General features: G+C 41.6%; 1 protein-coding gene across 2 annotated transcripts in view; it reads right to left on the bottom strand.

Annotated features, from left to right (window-relative positions):
- LOC109897699 (zinc finger protein 609) overlaps window positions 1-19,783 on the bottom strand; it is a 189,472-nt gene extending 169,689 nt beyond the window's left edge. Inside the window, exon 1 of one of the 2 annotated variants that reach the window (XM_020492218.2) lies at window positions 19,343-19,783. The gene's annotated coding sequence lies outside the window, so the exon portion shown is untranslated. The remainder of the gene's footprint in view (window positions 1-19,342) is intronic. The other variant, XM_020492219.2, reaches the window with a different exon arrangement.
- Window positions 19,784-24,873: the final 5,090 nt, after the last annotated feature.

Genomic DNA, 24,873 nt, shown 5'->3' with positions numbered 1-24,873 from the left:
ATACATTGATGTTGGTAGCCATCTTACCAAGAAATAGATGACAATGGTGTTCATGTTAAATTGTTGTATTTTTTACCCAACCGCTATAACTGATTGATGACTCAGTCCACTAAAGACAGTTGGTTCATAGTTCAATTGTTGTAAATTCTAATCCCATGTGAGTTATTTTATTTACAAGATTCATCCCATGCCCACACACTTTAATTCTGAAAAGGTGAAAGCATACCTGTGAGAGGGGCCGCCCTGTTAGTAGTCGTAGGTTTTTAATACAGCACTCAAGACCAATCTGAGTTCATTTGACCATTGGAAAAAAAGAGCTACTGAGTAAATACTGCAATGTGGGTTGGATTGAATTGAGCCCCTACCTCTTCATTTTCAAGGTGATAATTGCATTTTTCTTCCCAACACAATACCGCAATAAATGTGAGTCCACAGTTCAAAGATCTTCTTTGCTTTTTATTGCACACCGTTGGAAGGATTTGAACTTACATCGCATGGGGTAATAGATGTCAGGTAATCTGTACCCGACAGCCGGCGCTAATGGAAAACACTGCACTTTTAATTTAATTCCCTCTGTGGTGAGGTGTACAGACAGCCTTCAAAACACAACTCTATTTAAATGACTTAACAGAGAGATAACCAAGTGGAGGAGGAACCCAGAAATCCCCTGGTTATGCTTAAAATAGGCAGTACGACACTCAAGATGGTAGATTAGTTTACAAATTATACTAATACCAAGCAAAGTCATGAATGATCGTAATATCTTAGCATTAGACATTAATAAGACCTCAAATAAAAATGTGCATTTTGAATCAACACCCAGTCACCTCAGTAGGCGGACCATTCAGGGTTTCCATTACCCGCTAATAGCCGTTTTTTGGGAGATTTTAAACTTTTTTTTTAAATACAACTGACACTTGCCAATTGTCTGGGAGAAGAAATATAAATCCCATTGCAAAACAATGCTTTTTTTAATCCACTTTCATTGAAGGAAATGCATTTGACCGGTCAATAGGTTAATAAGCCTAATTTAGTGGAACTAAATTGTCGCTTGCGTTTTCATTAGTCGTTAATGTTTATCACACGCGCAAAGCATACAGCTACAGCGCTTATGAGAGGAAAATCTGTCAGCCAGCGCGAGAGCTGCTGCTTCAGCTTCTTAAACAGCTCAATTCCTGCTGGAACGAAATGTGCTTTTATAAGCCCAATCACTGCGTAACAAATTCTAAATGCAATCATGTGTTAAAATACATTTTTGGGGCCACGATTAAAAATAGCTAAAACGTTTTTTTTTTTTAAACGTCCTTCCTCAAATGGTAATTGACGCGCGTTTCCCATTCAAGAGCCTATACGCAACAGTAAGTAGGCTTCAGCTTTGTCACACACCCCTTTGAAAAGAGCTGGAGGCAGTATGCATTTTGAAAACGGAACGTTTTACTTCATAATATGAGACATGTCTTACCTTGCTTCAAAGTCAAATTCGACCATACAAACGTGGAGGCAATTATTTTATAAAGACTTCCATATGGCATTGAAACCAGTCTTATTCTCTCATGTCAGTGGTTTTCTACAATCAACTTTCTTTCATTGTCCAGTAGCCAAAGGCACATTCCTAATTATATTAGCAACCCATGCTAGTTGTATCATCTTTAGATCTCCCCTCTAAACATTTCTAATGGATATTTTCATCTCCGTCACATGAAACCGCTCGCATGTGCGGTGTGATTTTGACAACAGTGTTTTGCTGCTTATTGCATTACGGGAACGAACATTCGCGTGTAGCCTACTGCCTCGTGCGCTAATGTGAAGAAATAATAGTTTAACATTTTAAGCTAAACGTTCAGATCTGTTGCAACAGCTTCATTGCTTTATAAAGTTGTTTTTAGGCCTACATTTCAGATCTACGGTCCCACAACTGTCCCAGAGTGAGTTTGGAAATAGGCTATTTCTTTCTCGCACAGAACGGCAAGTTGACCCATAGAATAGATACACTTTTCTACTATGGGGGGATAGTAGATTGACGTAGGCTAGTGATTGATGTTCGTTACTCATTTTGTTGGAGGAAAAAAGTAAACGTGGCAGTTATTATAACATTTTCAAAGTGTGCATCGGAATTCGGTAAGAAGGACGCAGGTCGTATTGCATCATCAAGCTCCGTTTAGATGAATAACCATAAATCTAAAATGAAATTCCGTTATTCTGAGCACTGTGGGTGGACGGACTAATCAGGTTACACACCCAATGCATATAGGTCTGGTAAATTTCTCAAAATGTCTATTCAATTTAAAATGCTACTGGTCAAAATGTCCCGTGCCACATTTTCCCCTGACGGAATCCCTGGTACCATTATGTATTCAGAAACACCCAGTCATTTTCTCAGTAGTAGTACAATTATGCATTCTGAAAGAAGGACTCTGAATACCCTACAAGGCACTCAAGAAGGTTCTGTTAGGGACTCTGAATACCCTACAAGGCACTCAAGAAGGTTCTGTTAGGGACTCTGAATACCCTCCAAGGCACTCAAGAAGGTTCTGAATACCCTACAAGGCACTCAAGAAGGTTCTGTTAGGGACTCTGAATAGATGGAAAGAAACGCTTCATTAGGGAAGATTTATTCAAAGGCTGTTCTTATGGTGGTTCTCCAGGAGCTCAACACCACTTGTTTGGCAAATTATTTTTAAACGTGTAGCCAAATGGATTTCCCGTGCTAGCTGACACACGATTCACATCCACCTATTCTATGAAAGTCTGCTGGTTTTGTCAAGAGCTGTATTATGCAAAGGGTTGTGCAAGGAATATAAACCATCATAGACAGCCCTAACCTCATATTGCAAGGTTAACAATGCAATTGATTTTCACAAGATGTTTTGCAATTGATCAAAGCTTCTAAGCTCAGGGTCATACAGACCAGCATTGCTAAGGCAAGAGAGACTAAAATACTGGGCTAGTTAAAACAGGAAATAGGTTTCAGACACCAAGACAAACGCTCCTGACTGTCACAGTGTACCCTGTTTTTGGTAAGCTTCACTTCATGATACTAGGTAGGCCATCATTGTAAATATTTGTTCTTAACGGACTTGCCTACTTAAATAAAGGTAAAAAAAAAAAATCTTTAAAAAAATTGAATTAGAACAATTCTAAAAAACTGGTTAGTGTTTCTCCTCTCGTCTCGTCTCTCCTGGTAAAACCAATATGAACATGACAAGCCCGTCCATCACTACACGACTTTCAAAAATCCTAAAAATCTCTGAGCGTCCCACATTAAACAACCATCTTTGCTGTATTTTTGGAGGGGTCTTGTCAACGTGGTGTTGGGCACACTAAATGATGTGGCACAGGGGGGGGGGGGGGGGGGTCACACACTACAAGGTTCTTCACTTGGTCGTGAGGATTCTCCATACCACACTGTCTCGCCAAAACAATTATGTGATAAGATTTAACGTAGGTTTTCTGAAAAGTTTTTCAAATCAGACATTCACACACACTTGCCATACAGAGTTGAAATAACACTGCTTGTGAACTTCCGAGCTGTGACGATTTGACTAGTACAAAACGCACGCTAGCGGTAGTCCACACATTCTGGGTGATATGAAACAACATCTCACTGGCTTCTTCTCTGGCGAGCGCTCATTGGCTATTCCTGATCACCATTCTCAAAAACGTGTCGTTGCACATCTCACACTACAAGAGCATCGAAGACTGTGCCGATAAAATCAAACAGGAACCTCACCACAGAGCCAGTAGCTGGTAGGCCTCGGCTAGAGCATCGAAGACTGTGCCGATAAAATCAAACAGGAACCTCACCACAGAGCCAGTAGCTGGTAGGCCTCGGCTAGAGCATCGAAGACTGTGCCGATAAAATCAAACAGGAACCTCACCACAGAGCCAGTAGCTGGTAGGCCTCGGCTAGAGCATCGAAGACTGTGCCGATAAAATCAAACAGGAACCTCACCACAGAGCCAGTAGCTGGTAGGCCTCGGCTAGAGCATCGAAGACTGTGCCGATAAAATCAAACATGTTTGGTAAAAATAAATAAAATCAGGACATCTGGGAATGTTCAAAGACGAGATATCTGCCCTCAGATTACATCTCTGACCTGCTCACATTAAATGAGTGTCGGTGACGGCTGTGCCCCGAGGAGGCAACGATATGGATATTTTGTCTCCGATCTCAAAAACTAGTCTGGGACAGCTAAATCAGGGCCAAAATAGTGTAGTGGCTTTATGCTATTTCAAAATGTCTGTGATGTAGAATCTTACCATCACCTTTTAATGGACATAAGAAACCAGGCTAACTGAAATAGGCCTACCATAAATCATGAACAAATGCATAGGCCTAGCCAAATGACGACACATAGCTAGACGTACCTGTCCTCTACAGGCCACTGCTCAAAAGGCTCACCTTTCTTTCTAGCTCAGATATGAGAAACATTTCACAGCCTAGCACACACCACAACACATCATGAACTGTTCTACATTATGCTGAACACATTAGGAAAAAAAATCATGTCATGATTATGCCGCAAGCATTACTAGCTTGGCTCGCTGCTCTTTCAGGGATCTCCGGCTGTCCCCTGCTGAAGCACATAAATCCTATCTGGTTTGTCATCCGTTGGTGTGCAGCCAATGGGTCATTTAAGTGCAACCGATCCTAGTAGCCAGCTAGGCACCCTCGGGACCTCGGGGGGGGGGGGGGGGGGGGTTTGTCCCCCTAGGTTAAATTTGTTTTTCTGAAATGAGCTCTATTTTGGTGGCCTCTGATTCATCATAATGCCTTGATTACATCCGAAATACACAGCAAAATTATGTAATACTTTATTCACTTTACCCCCCCCAGATTAGAAAAATGTGTTTACAATTTAAAATGTATGAATTCAGTGTATTGTTAGTTGTTTGGGATATTGTCTAGGCCTATATGATCTGGACTATTTTCTAAGTAAGAGAGCATTTATTTATTTTTTATATTTTTACATGAACCTAATCTAGTTAAAGGTTAAATAAAAAATAGAGATTAGAGTGTTTGAGTTTTACTGCAAGATATTAACTGCCACAATGATGTTTGTTCTTCAAATTATGCATTTTATTAAAACAAATTATTTAATAGCCCACCTTATCTTGAAAAATAAATTAAAGAGCAATTTATGAAAAAAAAAACATTTTCATTCAAAACCCAATGTTTTAGGTTTCGTTACAGTGAAACATCAATTCGGAACTTCATTTAGACAATCTGATGCAAAAAGTTATGTTGGTGTTTTAACAGTAAATGTAGCTCTCTGGCCCCTAGCTGTTCAACTCTACCATTGAAATAGTGCCTCTACATAATTTCAAAGTTTGCAATGAAACTCCCTTCTAGATGTACTGAGCGGTACCTCCTCAAGGCCTACTATAAAAGCAGGTGACTTATTTGACAATGGCTGTTGGTATGTGGTGTGTGCCAATATATATGTTTTTGCGTGATGCTTCCTTGACTAGACTACTGACATTACACACATTTTTTAAAAAGGCAGTAAAGGCACACATTTCCACATGACCGAATTTCAACGTTTGCTTACCGTTTCATACACATCTATGTGCTTTTACAAAGATAGAAAACATGTCAGCTATGAGGATTATACATTGATGTTGGTAGCCATCTTACCAAGAAATAGATGACAATGGTGTTCATGTTAAATTGTTGTATTTTTTACCCAACCGCTATAACTGATTGATGACTCAGTCCACTAAAGACAGTTGGTTCATAGTTCAATTGTTGTAAATTCTAATCCCATGTGAGTTATTTTATTTACAAGATTCATCCCATGCCCACACACTTTAATTCTGAAAAGGTGAAAGCATACCTGTGAGAGGGGCCGCCCTGTTAGTAGTCGTAGGTTTTTAATACAGCACTCAAGACCAATCTGAGTTCATTTGACCATTGGAAAAAAAGAGCTACTGAGTAAATACTGCAATGTGGGTTGGATTGAATTGAGCCCCTACCTCTTCATTTTCAAGGTGATAATTGCATTTTTCTTCCCAACACAATACCGCAATAAATGTGAGTCCACAGTTCAAAGATCTTCTTTGCTTTTTATTGCACACCGTTGGAAGGATTTGAACTTACATCGCATGGGGTAATAGATGTCAGGTAATCTGTACCCGACAGCCGGCGCTAATGGAAAACACTGCACTTTTAATTTAATTCCCTCTGTGGTGAGGTGTACAGACAGCCTTCAAAACACAACTCTATTTAAATGACTTAACAGAGAGATAACCAAGTGGAGGAGGAACCCAGAAATCCCCTGGTTATGCTTAAATAGGCAGTACGACACTCAAGATGGTAGATTAGTTTACAAATTATACTAATACCAAGCAAAGTCATGAATGATCGTAATATCTTAGCATTAGACATTAATAAGACCTCAAATAAAAATGTGCATTTTGAATCAACACCCAGTCACCTCAGTAGGCGGACCATTCAGGGTTTCCATTACCCGCTAATAGCCGTTTTTTGGGAGATTTTAAAAAACTTTTTTTTTTAAATACAACTGACACTTGCCAATTGTCTGGGAGAAGAAATATAAATCCCATTGCAAAACAATGCTTTTTTTAATCCACTTTCATTGAAGGAAATGCATTTGACCGGTCAATAGGTTAATAAGCCTAATTTAGTGGAACTAAATTGTCGCTTGCGTTTTCATTAGTCGTTAATGTTTATCACACGCGCAAAGCATACAGCTACAGCGCTTATGAGAGGAAAATCTGTCAGCCAGCGCGAGAGCTGCTGCTTCAGCTTCTTAAACAGCTCAATTCCTGCTGGAACGAAATGTGCTTTTATAAGCCCAATCACTGCGTAACAAATTCTAAATGCAATCATGTGTTAAAATACATTTTTGGGGCCACGATTAAAAATAGCTAAAACGTTTTTTTTTTTTAAACGTCCTTCCTCAAATGGTAATTGACGCGCGTTTCCCATTCAAGAGCCTATACGCAACAGTAAGTAGGCTTCAGCTTTGTCACACACCCCTTTGAAAAGAGCTGGAGGCAGTATGCATTTTGAAAACGGAACGTTTTACTTCATAATATGAGACATGTCTTACCTTGCTTCAAAGTCAAATTCGACCATACAAAAGTGGAGGCAATTATTTTATAAAGACTTCCATATGGCATTGAAACCAGTCTTATTCTCTCATGTCAGTGGTTTTCTACAATCAACTTTCTTTCATTGTCCAGTAGCCAAAGGCACATTCCTAATTATATTAGCAACCCATGCTAGTTGTATCATCTTTAGATCTCCCCTCTAAACATTTCTAATGGATATTTTCATCTCCGTCACATGAAACCGCTCGCATGTGCGGTGTGATTTTGACAACAGTGTTTTGCTGCTTATTGCATTACGGGAACGAACATTCGCGTGTAGCCTACTGCCTCGTGCGCTAATGTGAAGAAATAATAGTTTAACATTTTAAGCTAAACGTTCAGATCTGTTGCAACAGCTTCATTGCTTTATAAAGTTGTTTTTAGGCCTACATTTCAGATCTACGGTCCCACAACTGTCCCAGAGTGAGTTTGGAAATAGGCTATTTCTTTCTCGCACAGAACGGCAAGTTGACCCATAGAATAGATACACTTTTCTACTATGGGGGGATAGTAGATTGACGTAGGCTAGTGATTGATGTTCGTTACTCATTTTGTTGGAGGAAAAAAGTAAACGTGGCAGTTATTATAACATTTTCAAAGTGTGCATCGGAATTCGGTAAGAAGGACGCAGGTCGTATTGCATCATCAAGCTCCGTTTAGATGAATAACCATGAATCTAAAATGAAATTCCGTTATTCTGAGCACTGTGGGTGGACGGACTAATCAGGTTACACACCCAATGCATATAGGTCTGGTAAATTTCTCAAAATGTCTATTCAATTTAAAATGCTACTGGTCAAAATGTCCCGTGCCACATTTTCCCCTAACGGAATCCCTGGTACCATTATGTATTCAGAAACACCCAGTCATTTTCTCAGTAGTAGTACAATTATGCATTCTGAAAGAAGGACTCTGAATACCCTACAAGGCACTCAAGAAGGTTCTGTTAGGGACTCTGAATACCCTACAAGGCACTCAAGAAGGTTCTGTTAGGGACTCTGAATACCCTACAAGGCACTCAAGAAGGTTCTGAATACCCTACAAGGCACTCAAGAAGGTTCTGTTAGGGACTCTGAATAGATGGAAAGAAACGCTTCATTAGGGAAGATTTATTCAAAGGCTGTTCTTATGGTGGTTCTCCAGGAGCTCAACACCACTTGTTTGGCAAATTATTTTTAAATGTGTAGCCAAATGGATTTCCCGTGCTAGCTGACACACGATTCACATCCACCTATTCTATGAAAGTCTGCTGGTTTTGTCAAGAGCTGTATTATGCAAAGGGTTGTGCAAGGAATATAAACCATCATAGACAGCCCTAACCTCATATTGCAAGGTTAACAATGCAATTGATTTTCACAAGATGTTTTGCAATTGATCAAAGCTTCTAAGCTCAGGGTCATACAGACCAGCATTGCTAAGGCAAGAGAGACTAAAATACTGGGCTAGTTAAAACAGGAAATAGGTTTCAGACACCAAGACAAACGCTCCTGGCTGTCACAGTGTACCCTGTTTTTGGTAAGCTTCACTTCATGATACTAGGTAGGCCATCATTGTAAATATTTGTTCTTAACGGACTTGCCTACTTAAATAAAGGTACAAAAAAAAAAATCTTTAAAAAAATTGAATTAGAACAATTCTAAAAAACTGGTTAGTGTTTCTCCTCTCGTCTCGTCTCTCCTGGTAAAACCAATATGAACATGACAAGCCCGTCCATCACTACACGACTTTCAAAAATCCTAAAAATCTCTGAGCGTCCCACATTAAACAACCATCTTTGCTGTATTTTTGGAGGGGTCTTGTCAACGTGGTGTTGGGCACACTAAATGATGTGGCACAGGGGGGGGGGGGGGGGGGGGGGGGGTCACACACTACAAGGTTCTTCACTTGGTCGTGAGGATTCTCCATACCACACTGTCTCGCCAAAACAATTATGTGATAAGATTTAACGTAGGTTTTCTGAAAAGTTTTTCAAATCAGACATTCACACACACTTGCCATACAGAGTTGAAATAACACTGCTTGTGAACTTCCGAGCTGTGACGATTTGACTAGTACAAAACGCACGCTAGCGGTAGTCCACACATTCTGGGTGATATGAAACAACATCTCACTGGCTTCTTCTCTGGCGAGCGCTCATTGGCTATTCCTGATCACCATTCTCAAAAACGTGTCGTTGCACATCTCACACTACAAGAGCATCGAAGACTGTGCCGATAAAATCAAACAGGAACCTCACCACAGAGCCAGTAGCTGGTAGGCCTCGGCTAGAGCATCGAAGACTGTGCCGATAAAATCAAACATGTTTGGTAAAAGTAAATAAAATCAGGACATCTGGGAATGTTCAAAGACGAGATATCTGCCCTCAGATTACATCTCTGACCTGCTCACATTAAATGAGTGTCGGTGACGGCTGTGCCCCGAGGAGGCAACGATATGGATATTTTGTCTCCGATCTCAAAAACTAGTCTGGGACAGCTAAATCAGGGCCAAAATAGTGTAGTGGCTTTATGCTATTTCAAAATGTCTGTGATGTAGAATCTTACCATCACCTTTTAATGGACATAAGAAACCAGGCTAACTGAAATAGGCCTACCATAAATCATGAACAAATGCATAGGCCTAGCCAAATGACGACACATAGCTAGACGTACCTGTCCTCTACAGGCCACTGCTCAAAAGGCTCACCTTTCTTTCTAGCTCAGATATGAGAAACATTTCACAGCCTAGCACACACCACAACACATCATGAACTGTTCTACATTATGCTGAACACATTAGGAAAAAAAATCATGTCATGATTATGCCGCAAGCATTACTAGCTTGGCTCGCTGCTCTTTCAGGGATCTCCGGCTGTCCCCTGCTGAAGCACATAAATCCTATCTGGTTTGTCATCCGTTGGTGTGCAGCCAATGGGTCATTTAAGTGCAACCGATCCTGTCCGTATCACAGTTTAGTCTACACTACCAACGACGTGTAGAGGCACTCACACTACACCTAACACTGCTCACTATGTCCATGTAGTAGCATTGGGAGGGGAGGGAAGGGGGGGAGGGGTAAAAGAGCAATGTTCCATTCAATATCACAATTATCCAATAACTGCAGTTCACTCAGCAACCAATCAGGTCTTTTGATAATGTGACAGATGTAGGCTTAATGATTGTTCTTTCAAAAAAGAGAAACAGTTAAGGGGACCAACATTCTACATCACGTGTGAAAAAATTGAGCCAATAAGAAACGTTCCTTCCTACCATTTGTTTGGGACAGAGTCTCCCAAAACAAATGCAGCGTTTAGTTAATCTAATCGTGGGAAATGTAAGATCAGACGGCCGCTAATAGCGGTTACTCTTTTATTGAGTTATATTTCAGTCACTTCAAACCATAGAGCAGAACGAAATACCTTCCAAAAAATACTGTGAGACTGAATTGCAATAGACTGTCATATCCTCAAATTTAAAAAATAACTACTGGCTATTGATCATATGTCGGGGTTGTGAACATTTTCTGATATTAAAATTGAGTCGTGGGCCCCCCCAAAAAGTTTCGGAACACCTGGTTTAGGATATTTAGCATAATGAGTCAAAGCCTCAAACTTTTTCTATGCATATCAGAGTTAAGGTTAGCCAATGGAATGGGGGGGTGGGGGAGGTTAGGCTACAGGCCTAAGTCGGGACTGAACGTTCTCATTATTAGATCATGTGACGTCTCATTTCAATAGTTCCCCTTTTGTAGCCTACATGGGATTTACCAACAACTATAGACCTAGGTGACCTCAGTACACAAAATGGCCCTCTTCTTCTAGACAACAATCCTTAGTATTGAAGAGCCTTGATTATTTTTCTCCCTCATTCTTTTTATTGGTGAGAAAGGGTTTTGGAGCTGGGAGACCAATGGACGTATTGAGCTGCAAAACTGATGGTGCACCACAACTTTTTTTTAAAATGACTACCCATAATGCCTAATGTCTCCGAGCGTAACTATTAATGTTTAAAATGGCAAATGCAATAAAATGATAACGGTAGGCCCGGTACTAAAAATAAACCACAGTCCCACGGGCCATTAGCATATGCAATGTAATTCACGGCCGTCATAGCAAGTAGATGACTGATGGCTGTTAGCGTTAGACGAGGCCTACATTCTGTCATGCAACCACTGCTTTAAAATACTCACTGGGGATGTCCTAGGGATGTCCTACTTGTCAAAGTCTTTGTAAATGTAAAGCTCCTCAAAATGGTATTGTTAATCCTCTATCGTAAGGTGCTAAAAAGGAACCCTAACTCATTGAGAAAATGTATTTGAGTTTATCTATCAGTTCACATTTCTTTTGAAATAATAAAAAGTGTTTGTTTTTTCCCCGTATGTAAAACAATCCCAAATAAAAGCCTGAGGTCAAATTATAATATAACTTTCCACATAGCCTCCGGAGGATTAAATGAATCAATTCCCAACAGAAAAAAATCGTAGTCCTTGGTTACACCAAACTTATCATTCTCATTGTAAATTCAATTGGTTGTGATTAATGATGGGAGATACGAGCCTGGGGTTGCTGTCATTCCAAAAGGTTAGTGGCCCGCTTCTTTGGCCTACCTCTCAGAATGAGGGCCAACAGATGTGCAGTGAGATCGGGCAATTTCAGTTTCCTTTTTTACTCCGACAACAAATCTCCTCTTCCATAGGCCACCTGAGTCTCAGCCAAGAGGCTGCATGATAACAAGTGAAAAAGGGAGTGAGACTTAGCTGACCTTTATACTAACGTCACCTAGCGAAGGATATCAGCGACCTTGTGACGCACCAATGGAGTGATTTAATCCAGATCATAGGTCTCAACTAAGATAAATGAGGGCATGAATTGGCAACAACAATGAAAAAAACACTGTCACAAAAAACAGGATAACAGCAAAATGTAGAAGGTTTTACAGACCGATGAAACCGCAGGGTGTAATCTTCAACAACGACTCCATAACTTGCCCAAGGCCCTGCTAATGTTAGTCATGATATTTTTTGATTCATGCGATCAATGTTGCATGCAATGGTCATGGTCTAGTCACATGAAAATACATGCCTAAAGGATTTGCCTAACTGGATACGAGCCACTTCAGAAGGTAGAATAGGCCTCTCTCTGGTCTGGAAGGTGAACAAACATTACGCTATGTCAATGAATCGCTGCTATCGTGATTGTTATGTTTGTCAGTGAGAAGTGTTTAGGCCTATAGAAAGAGAGCACAACACAAAATATAGGCAATAGGGTCAAACTACAGTGTACTTTGATAAACGTCTAGTCTTCAACGTTTCTCTGAAAATGGTTATCAAAACAGCCAGACTAGGAGTCTACGGAAATACTCCTTAAATACTTAGAAATCTTTTCATCTTAGGGCCCACAGGTAAAAGGGTCACGGTTCAGCGCTGAGAATAAAGACTGCTTTCACTTTGAGGATGGATACGTGAGAGAATATATTTGTACAATGACAGAAATAGGCATAAAAGGGATTGGTGTTTCTCTTTTCACTGATGAAAATCTCTGGGACGACAATAAATAAGCTAATATCCATTGTCCAAGAATAATATTGAGGAAATGGTGTAGAACTCATGTTCTTCCCTCAGCCTAGACGCTTGTTATATTCTCCAGCCAAACAGGAAAGTAGCAGCAACACCTCAACAATGAGAGGCGTGAGTGGGCGGTAATCACACGCCACGGCAAAACAAATAGACAATACGCAAGTAAGCAAACATCTGCCTTTGCCTTAGGGTTGGGCGATATGCCCAAAATATTATATGGTATTTTTCAAATTTTTGACAGTTTTTGATTAATAAAAGTTGTAAATTTGCTTTATGAGTAGTGAGTAATCCTAGGGTGGCAAAACATATATTCTAAGTGATTTCAATGGGTCTTTCTCCATTCTGATTGGTTTATACTAGAGGTCGAACGCTTATGATTTTTCAACGCGATACCGATACCGATTATTGGAGGACCAAACTAAAAAGCTGATACCGATTAATCGGCCGATAATTTTTTTGCGATGTATTTGTAATAATGACAATTACAACAATACTGAATGAACACTTATTTTAACAATAAAATCAATTTAGCCTCAAATAAATAATGAAACATGTTCAATTTGGTTTAAATAATGCAAAAACAAAGTGTTGGAGAAGAAAGTAAAAGTGCAACGTGTGCTATGTAAAAAAAAAGCTAGCGTTTCAGTTCCTTGCTCAGAACATATGAAAGCTGGTTGTTCCTTTCAACATGAGTCTTCAATATTCCCAGGTAAGAAGTTTTAGGTTGTAGTTATTATAGGCATTATAGGACCATTTCTCTCTGTTCGATTTGTATTTAATTCACCTTTGACTATTGGATGTTCTTATAGGCACTTTAGTATTGCCAGTGTAACAGTATAGCTTCCATCCCTCTCCTCGCTCCTCCCTGGGCTCGAACCAGCAACACAGCGACAACAGCCCACCATCGAAGCAGCGTTATCCATGCAGAGCAAGGGGAACAACTACTAGAAGGCTCAGAGCGAGTGACGTTTGAAACGCTATTAGCGTGCGCTAACTAGCTAGCCATTTCACTTTGGTTACACCAGCCTCATCGCGGGAGTTGATAGGCTTGAAGTCATAAACAGCGCAATGCTTGACGCACAACGAAGAGCTGCTGGCAAAACGCACGAAAGTGCTGTTTAAATGAATGTTTACGCGCCTGCTCCAGCCTACCACCGCTCAGTCAGATACTTATATGCTCAGTGAGATTATATGCAACGCAGGACACGCTAGATAATATCTAGTAATATCATCAACCATATGTAGTTAACTAGTGATTATGATTGTCTTTTATAAGATAAGTTTAATGCTAGCTAGAAACTTACCTTGGCTTACTGTATTCGCGTAACAGGCAGTCTCCTTGTGGAGTGCAACGAGAGAGAGGCAGGTCGTTATTGTGTTGGACTAGTTAACTGTAAGGTTGCAAGATTGGATCCCCCGAGCTGACAGGGTGGAAAAACAGTCCTTCTGCCCCTGAATGAGGCAGTTAACCCACCGTTCCTAGGTCGTCATTGAAAATAAGAATGTGTTCTTAACTGACTTGCCTAGTTAAATAAAAGGTATAAAAAATAATATAAAAATCGGCGCCCAAAAATACCGATTTCCGATTGTTATGAAAACTTGAAATCGGCCCTAATTAAATCGGCCATTCCGATTAATCGGTCGACCTCTAAACCAAATGTTGCAATTGAGATTTAGATCAAAACTGGGTAAGAAACAAAGTGTTGGTCAGTGTTTCGTAGGGGACCCTATAATCTTTGGCTACATTCAAATCTTTATTGATATAGCCAACATATTGATGCTTCGCCTATTTCCTCTTTGATTTAGAAGATACTCTTGCACAAACAACATGCTGATTTAAGCCTCCACAGTAATGGTATCAGGCTGTATTAGCTAGCTACATTTGCTCTGACTCAGTACCTTTATTAGCTAGTTAGCTAGCCAGCTAACTAACGATTAGCATTAGTGGCTAATACAATTTAGCTTAATTTGCTAAGAAAATACAAACCAGCTGTTTGCAGATGTAATAAACAAACAAATATCGTAATTATAGGACGCTTGTGGATTTATGTTAAGATCAAAGTGGGAAAAACATTGTCCTCAACAGTGTTGCATTGACCATGCAGACTGAATGCAAGTGTCTCGTGGTCAAGCAACAACAAACGCACTCCTTGATTGACAGGGGGTGGGACTAGGTCTGTGTGGAGAGCGAGAGCGAGCGAGCGAGAGAGAGCGAAGACTCAAGTAGCGGAGTAAACTATTTTTTTTATATATATATTTTTTTAAATGGACATTACACCACTACCAAATATTTACAAAACCAAATCTAATCTAATATACATACATAAGTTTTGTTTTGTAGATATGTGGTAGTGGAGTAGGGGCCTGAGGACACACAGCCTTATGAATTCTGTAATGAATGTATTGTAATGTTTTTAAAATTGTATAACTGCCTTAATTTTGCCAGACCCCAGGAAGAGTAGCTGCTGCCTTATATGTCAACAAAAGAATGTTTCCGGAATGCTTATCTTACTGGTTTTGAACTAGAGAAAAAAAAATATATAAAATCTGAGATGGTGGGTGTCATGGCTTGCTGAAATGACATTGAACGACCCTATTGTGACTTACACAATCTAAACATTGTTTGACTTGGGTATAGAACATAAACTTACTTGGTTCTTCGTGTCGGAATTTATCTTAAAGATATTAGAAATTATTTCATAGAATTTTTGTGTCATGCCGTTGAGGGCAACTAGGTGTACTGGATGATGTATACACTTTATCCCATGATCAGAACCAGCTACAGGATGTAACATGGTGACCGTAACAAGCCTGTTTGTAGTTCCTCAAGTTGCAGCAGGGAGACAATGCACCAAGAGAGTAAACAAAACATTCTACTTGATACACAGTAATGCACCATTTGGCAGACTTTTTTATATTTTTTATCCAAAGCAACTTAAGAGGTTTGCATGCATAAATTTTACATTAAGGGTGGTCCCGGGAATTCAAACCTGCTTTCCTGTTGCAAGCGCCATGCTCAGCCGGCTGAGCCACAGAGGACCGAGCTCAGCATGCTGAGCCACAGAGGACCGAGCTCAGCATGCTGAGCCACAGAGGACCGTGCTCAGCCGGCTGAGCCACAGAGGACCGTGCTCAGCCGGCTGAGCCACAGAGGACCGTGCTCAGCCGGCTGAGCCACAGAGGACCGTGCTCAGCCGGCTGAGCCACAGAGGACCGTGCTCAGCCGGCTGAGCCACAGAGGACCGTGCTCAGCCGGCTGAGCCACAGAGGACCGCGCTCAGCCGGCTGAGCCACAGAGGACCGTGCTGAGCCACAGAGGACCGTGCTGAGCCACAGAGGACCGTGCTGAGCTACAGAGGCTGAGCTACAGAGGCTGAGCTACAGAGGACCGTGCTGAGCCACAGAGGACCGTGCTGAGCCACAGAGGACCGTGCTGAGCCACAGAGGACCGTGCTGAGCCACAGAGGACCGTGCTGAGCCACAGAGGACCGTGCTGAGCTACAGATGACCATAGACATTACTGTAACAATCCAGAGGAGACAAGAGTCTAGAACACAGGTCTCCAAGATCAAGGGCTGCGGACGTAACCATTAGTCCAAGAAAAAAAAGTAATCTACCTTGGGGGAGCAGTTAAATGGTCTAATCAAAATGGCAGGTTTGTTTACACCAAACAGGAAGTACGTCCCCACACTTTGACTTTCTTTTAAAGCAAATTCACACGCCTGCCTGTGGCTTCGATGACCATATCAGGTAATCCGACTTCTAACACCACTGTAGCAATTGAGTGGGGGGGGGGGGGGTGCAAGGTCCCCTCAGGTCACCAGGACCAAGGAACAGCAACCATAACCACCGTTAAAATAAATCTAGCCTCCTTGGTAGACTGGCTATTATCAACGGCAGTTTTGAAAGGGGGATACCTAGTCAGTTGTCCAACTGAATGTATTCAACTGAAATGTGTCTTCCACATTTAACCCAACCCCGTTCTGCCTTTAATCGACATTCACGTCTTTGGCGCCCAGGGAACAGTGGGTTAACTGCCTTGCTCAGGGGCAGAACGACAGATTTTTACCTTGTCAGCTTGGGGATTCGACCCAGCGACCTTTCGGTTACTGGCCCAACGCTCTAACCACTAGGCTACCATAACCAGTAATGCCTTGCAATCTTAACACAAAAGAAATATAGATTGAATAAATGTTGATGGTAGACCTGTGATTTCACCACGCCTCTTTGACTTGAGTCATTCAATCAAGGAGCCTGTTGAGTAGTCTGGGATACCTTTACAGTGTCAGGTAAGATGGCTCCCCCTGGCAAATACTGTGAAATACAGGACCAGGCAAAAGTTGTTTTTAGTGGGTTGGCTCAGCCTTGGCAAAGAACATGCTGATATCACTGTTATTATGTGTACCGAAACATACAGTACCAGTCAAAAGTTGACACACCAAATCTTTCAAGGGTTTTTCTTTATTTTCACTCTTTTCTACATTGTAGAAACTATGAAATAACACATGGAATCATGTAGTAACACCCAAAAAATTGTTTTTTAAGTAGCCACTTTGCCTTGATGACAGCTTTGCACACTTGGCATTCTCTCAACCAGCTTCATGAGATAGTCACCTGGAATGCATTTCAATTAACAGGAGTGCCTTGTTAAAAGTGAATTTGTGGAATTTATTTCCTTAATGCATTTGAGCCAATCAGTTGTGTTGTGACATGGTTGGGTTGGTATACAGACGATAATCCTATTTAGTAAAAGACCAAGTCCATATTATGGCAAGAACAGCTCAAATAAGCAAAGAGAAACGACAGTAGATCAGTACTTTAAGACATGAAGGTCAATCTGGAAAATTTCAATAACTTCGAAAGTTTCTTCAAGTGCAGTCGCAAAAACCACCAAGCCCTATGATGAAACTGGCTCTCGTGAGGACCGCTACAGGAAAGGAAGACCCAGAGGTACCTCTGCTGCAGAGGACAAGTTTATTAGAGTTATCAGCCTCAGAAATTGCAGCCCAAATAAATGCTTCACAGAGTAACAGAGTTCAAGTAACAGACATCTCAAAATCAACTGTTCAGAGGAGACTGTGTGAATCAGACTTTCATGGTCGAATTGCTGTAAAGAAACCACTACTAAAGGACACCAATAAGAAGAGACTTGCTTGGGCCAAGAAACATGAGCAATGGACATTAGACCGTTGGAAATCTGTCCTTTGGTCTGATGAGTCCAAATTTGGGATTTTTGGTTACAACCACCGTGTCTTTGTAAGACGCAGAGTATGTGAACAGATGATCTCTGCATGTGTGGTTCCCACCATGAAGCATGGAGGTGGTGGTGTGGGGGTGCTTTGCTGGTGACACTGTCAGTGATTTATTTAGAATTCAAGGCACACTTAACCAGCATGGTACCACAGTATTCTGCAGAGATACGACATCCCATCTGGTTTGCGCTTAGTGGGACTATCATTTGTTTTCAACAGGACAATGACCCAAAACACACCTCCAGGCTGTGTAAGGGCTACTTGTGACCAAGGAGAGTGATGGAGTATTGCATCAGATGACCTGGCCTCCACAATCACCTGACCTCAACCAAATTGAGATGGTTTGGGATGATTTGGACAGCAGAGTGAAGGAAAAGCAGCCAACAAGTGCTCAGTATATGTGGGAACTCCTTCAAGACTGTTGGAAAAGCATTCCAGGTGAAGCAGGTTGAGAGAATGCAAAGAGTGTGCAAAGCTGTCAAAGGCAAAGGGTGGCTACTTTTAAGAATTTAAAAGTTTAACACTTTGGGTTACTACATGATTCCATGTTTTAATTTCACCGTTTTGATGTCTTCACTATTATTCTACAATGTAGAAAATAGTAAAAATAAATAAAAACTCTTGAATGATTAGGTGTCCTAACTTTTGACTGGTACACTTAATAACCGTCATGTCAGCATGTTCTTTGCAAAAGGCTGAGCCAAACTACAAAAAAAAAACACTAGCTTGATTTTTGATAGACACGCTGTTAGCTAACTAATGTAAATTGCTCTGAATAAGACTTGCGCATCTGCGAAATTACTAAAATGTCAAACGTACCTAGCTACATGTGGATGGGCTAGCAATATCTCAAGTCGCTTAGGGAAACGCATGACAAGTGTACACAAGCATTGGTATAGAATAGATATGTTTTAAATGGACTAACGTCAGTAATATATCAGACATAGTTAAAACACATTTAATATTATAACTTGCTATCTAAACTGCTAGTTAAATGGCCAGTTTCATCCTAGCTGCTACAGTCCTACAATGTCCTCATCGGAGTCCGTGTTGAACATGTATTTAGTGGCTAAACATTATTCCTACAAATGCACACATTACATCAGTGCATTATCCTACTAGGACAATTATATGGCTCGTGAACAGTATTTTAGGACAAGAGGCGAATAACTCATGCCGGGTGAGTGTGGAAATAGCTGCTCCTCAGACAAAGAGGGGGTTCACCAAAGCAATGCACGAAAGCAGTTGTTAGCCAGAGAAGCTAACTGTTAGCTAGTTAACCAGCGCGCTTTCCAGGTTAGCATTAGCTAACGAAGCTAGCTCATGCGCTTACTAACTAGCAGGCTGGCTAAGTCCCCGTTTTCTAAAGTGTAGAACAAATTCCTTCACTGGTATAAAACTTAATGTTGTTGGCTAACTTACCCTTTTGACAAACCCAATCCAGCGAATGTTTATGTACACTCCATAGATCCTGATAGTAAAGGTAAAAACCACTTTGATGACCCACCCCACCTCCCCCCCAATGTGCAAATATACACAGACAAATCAATCAACGTGCTCCCAAGAAATCCAACGCCAGGGGAAGGGAACGGCTAATTCACTGGACTGCTGCCATCACACGTTGAGATCCCGTTGAAAATCAGTTTAAAGCCCTGGTTGAAAATAAAGCATATCCTTTCTTTAGTCCAAATTGTAAAAATCCAATATTCTGGCAGTTTCCTCACCAGTTTAATTCCTGGATTTGATTTCGTTGAAATCTCTAATATCTTGATGGCTGTTTGGATCGTTCAATGCTGAGGGGAGCGATACAATGTAACCAACAAGCAGAACGAGCCACTTGCAAATTCAGGGACAAAGATCTGCGTGGACTGAACCGCTTGAAGCGGTAGATACAAACATAGAGAATGATAGAGGCCTCTAGTGGCCAAAAGGCTGTTCTAGCATGGACAGCGCCATTGAGGGCTTCCACCACGCTTCCACAATTTTAAAGTAGTCAAAGTGGTCAACTGGGTGGAGATTCGTATGGGTTGTAGCCTCAATGACGCTTGCCATGCTGTAGCAGACGCTATAAAAGCACTAATAGCAAGATGAGTCCTCTATCTATCTCTATGGGTACAACACTAGCTGAGAAGAACTGGAACAAGATCGTGGAGGGGATTGGGGGATGTTTTGTGAATGAGTCTCCTATTTAATTGTTTTATTTTATTTACTTAACCTTCATTTAACTAGGCGTTAAGAACAAATTCTTATTTACAATGACGGCCTACCCTGGCCAAACCCTAAGCCGGACGACACTGGGCCAATTGCGCTCCACCCTATGGGACTCCCAATCACAGCCGGTTGTGATACAGCCTGGAATCAAACCAGGGTCTGTAGTGTCACCTCTAGCACTGAGATGCAGTGCTTTAGACCGCTGTGCCACTCAGGAGACATCCTAATGGTGACTTGGATGATTTCATTTTTGACATGACAGGGAAAAGATAGTTCTTTGTAAATGCGTGGCAACAGAAATGAGACATAGCTACATTCATTTTGGGGGGCGGGGGCTGTCAAAATGCACACATGTTTAAGATGAGATAAGAAGGCTACTCTACAAAGTATTTGGTTCAATACAAATATATACACCTTAGATTTGATATTATATATTTTTTTCAATCTTTATTTAACTAGGCAAATTAAATTAATGACAGCCTAGGAACAGTGGGTTAACTGCCTGTTCAGGGGCAGAACGACAGATTTGTACCTTGTCAGCTTGAACTTGCAACTTTCCGGTTACTAGTCCAACACTCTAACCACTAGGCTACCCTGCCACCCCATAGAGTCTGTTTCATATAAATACACATGAAACATTATTTCTGGATTCTGTCTCAACTGCATAGAGATTTAATGCAGACTATTTCCTCAGGTTGACAGCATAGTTATGGATATCAAAGATACCAAAAACAGGTGAATGGTATCTTTGATGTCACAGCAAAAACTCCACACAAGGGTCATTTTCCACGTTAGTGAAATGTTTCTTATCTGGGTAATCAAATATCAGGCGGGTACTCACTTCTAATTGAGTAGTGATGATACTAGTTCAGCTCAATCCAGTTTCAGTGATAGGCTACTGTGGATTTGGGGCGGCAGGGTAGTGGTTAGAGCGTTGGGCCAGTAACCGAAAGGTTGCTGGATCGAATCCCCGCGCTGACAAGGTCAAAATCTGTCATTCTGCCCCTGAACAAGGAAGTTATAACCCACTGTTGTAGGCAGCCTAGGAACAGTGGGTTAGCTACCTGTTCAGGGACAGAACAACAGATTTGTACCTTGTCAGCTCAGGGTTTGAACTTTCAACCTTCCAGTTACTAGTCCAACACTCTAACCACTACGCTACCCTGCCACCCATTGTAAATTAAAATTTGTTCTTAACTGACTTGCCACGTTGTATATTTTTTTTAATGTACTGTTCTGAAAATGACCCAAACAACACAGTTGGGGTTGGTTCAGTCAGTGGAGAAGGAAAGTGGGTGAATGTCTGTAACGGGAAAAAATTGTGAGTAATGTTTTTTATTTTTTTACCTTAATTTTACTAGGCAAGTCAATTAAGAACAAATTCTTATTTTCAATGACAGCGGGTTAACTGCCTGTTCAGGGGTAGAACAACAGATTTGAACCTTGTCAGCTCAGGGATTTGAACTTGCAACCTTTCGGTTACTAGTCCAACACTTTAACCACTAGGCTATCCTGCCACCCCAGGGGTAAGGATGGAACATAATTACCCTCTAACACCGATCTTCACAGTTGAGATGGCGACTGAAGTGAGGGCAGATCTTGCCAGTTTAAACGGCAGCAGAAAAGCTGTACTAATGAGCAGGCTGTCCAAGGTCTACCCATGCCTCAGCACAGAGCTCACTGAGGCTAATTGTTAGAGAGAAACCAGGCAACAGCTGCAGGAAAGGGAGAATCAGTGCTTATGACAGGCAAACGTGTCATGCTATTTGTCATACAGCACCGGAGAGATAACCTCTCGTATTTACTCGCCTTCTGTCAGGTGGGAGGGAAAGCAGGAAGGGGGGTGGGGGGGGGACGATGCTCGCTCTCCACACTCCACACAGGCGTTACGAGCTGGTTGCCCAGGCAACAGGGATATGATAATGTTGCCTTTGACATGACAGAGGGAATCATCTCGAAGGCTCTCGGAAGGCAGTGGGCACAGGGAGACCAGGGGAAACTGAATTAATGGGTTCATTTTCACCCAGTGAGGGCGGCAGTCAGGGTTGGCACTCCATCTTCTCGTCGCCTCCTCCACTCTGTGCATGCTGGCTTACCTTATCATCCACACACACACACACACACACACACACACACACACACACACACACACACACACACACACACACACACACACACACACACACACACACACACACACACACACACACACACACACACACACACGAACAGCTTCCATTTTGAAGCAGGCAGGGCAGTTTTTTCTCTCTCTCTGGTTTCAGTGCTAAACAGCAGACGGCACAGTGAGGGAACAGATATCACTGTTGATGTCAGAGTCAGAGGCTTTATGCTGTGCTATCTGTAAGGCTCACAAGGACTCGGCATGAATTAACAGGCTGTGTCAGGAACACACATTTCACTTGCTTAAAATTGTAAATCAGTCATTACAGGCTTGATCACCTTTGTAGAGGGGTGTGTGTGTGTTCATGTGTGTATACCCATTAGGGTGGGTGTATGTGTGTATGTGTTTGTGTGAGAACATGAATGCAAGGCAGGGTGTGTGTGTGTCTTTTACCCATGATTACATTTTTAATCAATGCCCTTCTCATCGTAAGCTAGGGAAGTCTGGAGCTGAATTTACATTTCATCTGATTCCCCTCTCTGGTCCGACTGGCGCTTGCTATGCTAATGAATCAGTCATTCTAATGAGCTGTTCGAGGGAGATGGGGAAGAGTAATGAAGGCGGAGGATAAAGGCAGAGCCAGCCTCCTGATTTTCTCCCTGCCTTTGTGTCATCTGTGCGGCATTATCATGGTAAACCGACAATGCGGTACGCGGAGCTGGCACTTCCTTAGCTAGCAACACATTGCAGATGTTCCCTTTCTCTTATCTCCGTGGACAGCTTCATTTGACAGAGAAGGGCAACAAAAGAACAGGATGCGAGAAATGGCGGTGTGATTCAAAAATAGGGGAAAGACGAGAAGGGATGTGTCTCGAATGGCACCCTATTCCCTACGTAGTGCACTACTTTTGACCAGGGCCCATAGGGTTCGAGTCAAAAGTAGTACACTGCGTGGGAATAGGATGCAATTTAGGATGCAAGTAAGACAAGCATGAAGGCACACATCAAATGGTGATAGTCAGGCAGGGAGGGTTCTGAGCTTCGGTGGTATCATTGTCATACCTTTTGTCATGTACAAAGAGAGCCACTGATGTCACAAATGAAAGAGGAGCTTCTCACACAACCTGTCTTCTTAAATAGATTTGCACTGCATGAGCACCTTTAACACACCCACGTACAGTACCAGTCAAAAGTTTGGACACACCTACTCATTCAAGGGTTTTTTGTTACTATTTTCTACATTGTAGAATAATAGTGAAGACATCAAAACTATGAAATAACACACATGGAATCATGTAGTAACCCATAAAAAGTTTTAAACAAATCAAAACATATTTTAGATTCTTCAAACTAGCCACCCTTTGCCTTGTTGACAGCTTTGCACACTCTTGGCATTCTCTCAACCAGCTTCATGAGGAATGCTTTTCCAACCGTCTTGAAGGAGTTCCAACATATGCTGAGCACTTGTTTGCTGCTTTTCCTTCACTCTGCATTCCAACTCATCCCAAACCATCTCAAATGGGTTGAGGTCGGGTGATTGTGGAGGCCAAATCATCTGATGCAGCACTCCATCACTCTCCTTGGTCAAATAGCTCTTACACCGCCTGGAGGTGTGTTTTGGGTCATTGTCCTGTTGAAAAACAAATTATAGCCCCTCTAAATAATGCTGTGGTAGCCATGCTGGTTAAGTGTGCCTTGAATTCTAAATAAATCACTGACAGTGTCACCAGTAAAGCACCATCACACCTACTCCATGCTTCATGGTGGGAACCACACATGCGGAGATCATCTGTTCACCTACTCTGCGTCTTACAAAGACACGGCGGTTGGAATCAAAAATCTCCAATTTGGACTCATCAGACCAAAAGACAGATTTCCAACGGTCTAATGTCCATTGCTCGTGTTTCTTGGCCCAAGCAAGTGTGGAGCATTTACTTAGGCTGCAATCTGAGGTGCAGTTAACTCTAATGAACATGTCCTCTGCAGCAGAGGTAACTCTGGGTCTTCCTTTCCTGTGGTGGTCCTCATGAGAGCCAGTTTCATCATAGTGCTTGATGGTTTGTCCGACTGCACTTGAAAAAACTTTCAAAGTTATTGACATTTTCCGGATTGATTGACCTTCATGGCTTAAAGCAATGATGGACTGTCATTTCTCTTTGCTTATTTGAGCTGTTCTTGCTTTAATATGGACTTGGTCTTTTCACAAATAGGGCTATCTTCTGTACCCCCCCCCCCCCCCTTGTCACAACACTGCTGATTGGCTCAAATGCATTAAGGAAATAAATTCCACAAATTAACTTTTAACAAGGCACAACTGTTAATTGAAAGAATTCCAGGTGACTACCTCATGAAGCTGGTTGAGAGAATGCCAAGAGTGTGCAAAGCTGTCTTCAAGGCAAAGTGTGGCTACTTTGAAGAATCTCCAATATACTCTACTTTTTTTTGGTTACTACATGATTCCATATTTGTTATTTCATAGTTTTGATGTCTTCACTATTATTCTACAATGTAGAAAATAGTCAAACGTTAAGAAAAACCTTGAATGAGTAAGTGTTCTAAAACTTTTGACTGGCACTGCACGTACACACACACACACACACACACACACACACACACACAC

Source organism: Oncorhynchus kisutch, linkage group LG10 (genome assembly GCF_002021735.2).
Source record: "Oncorhynchus kisutch isolate 150728-3 linkage group LG10, Okis_V2, whole genome shotgun sequence".
Classification (NCBI taxonomy): Eukaryota; Metazoa; Chordata; class Actinopteri; order Salmoniformes; family Salmonidae; genus Oncorhynchus; species Oncorhynchus kisutch.
This window is presented reverse-complemented; position numbering and strand designations above follow the sequence as displayed.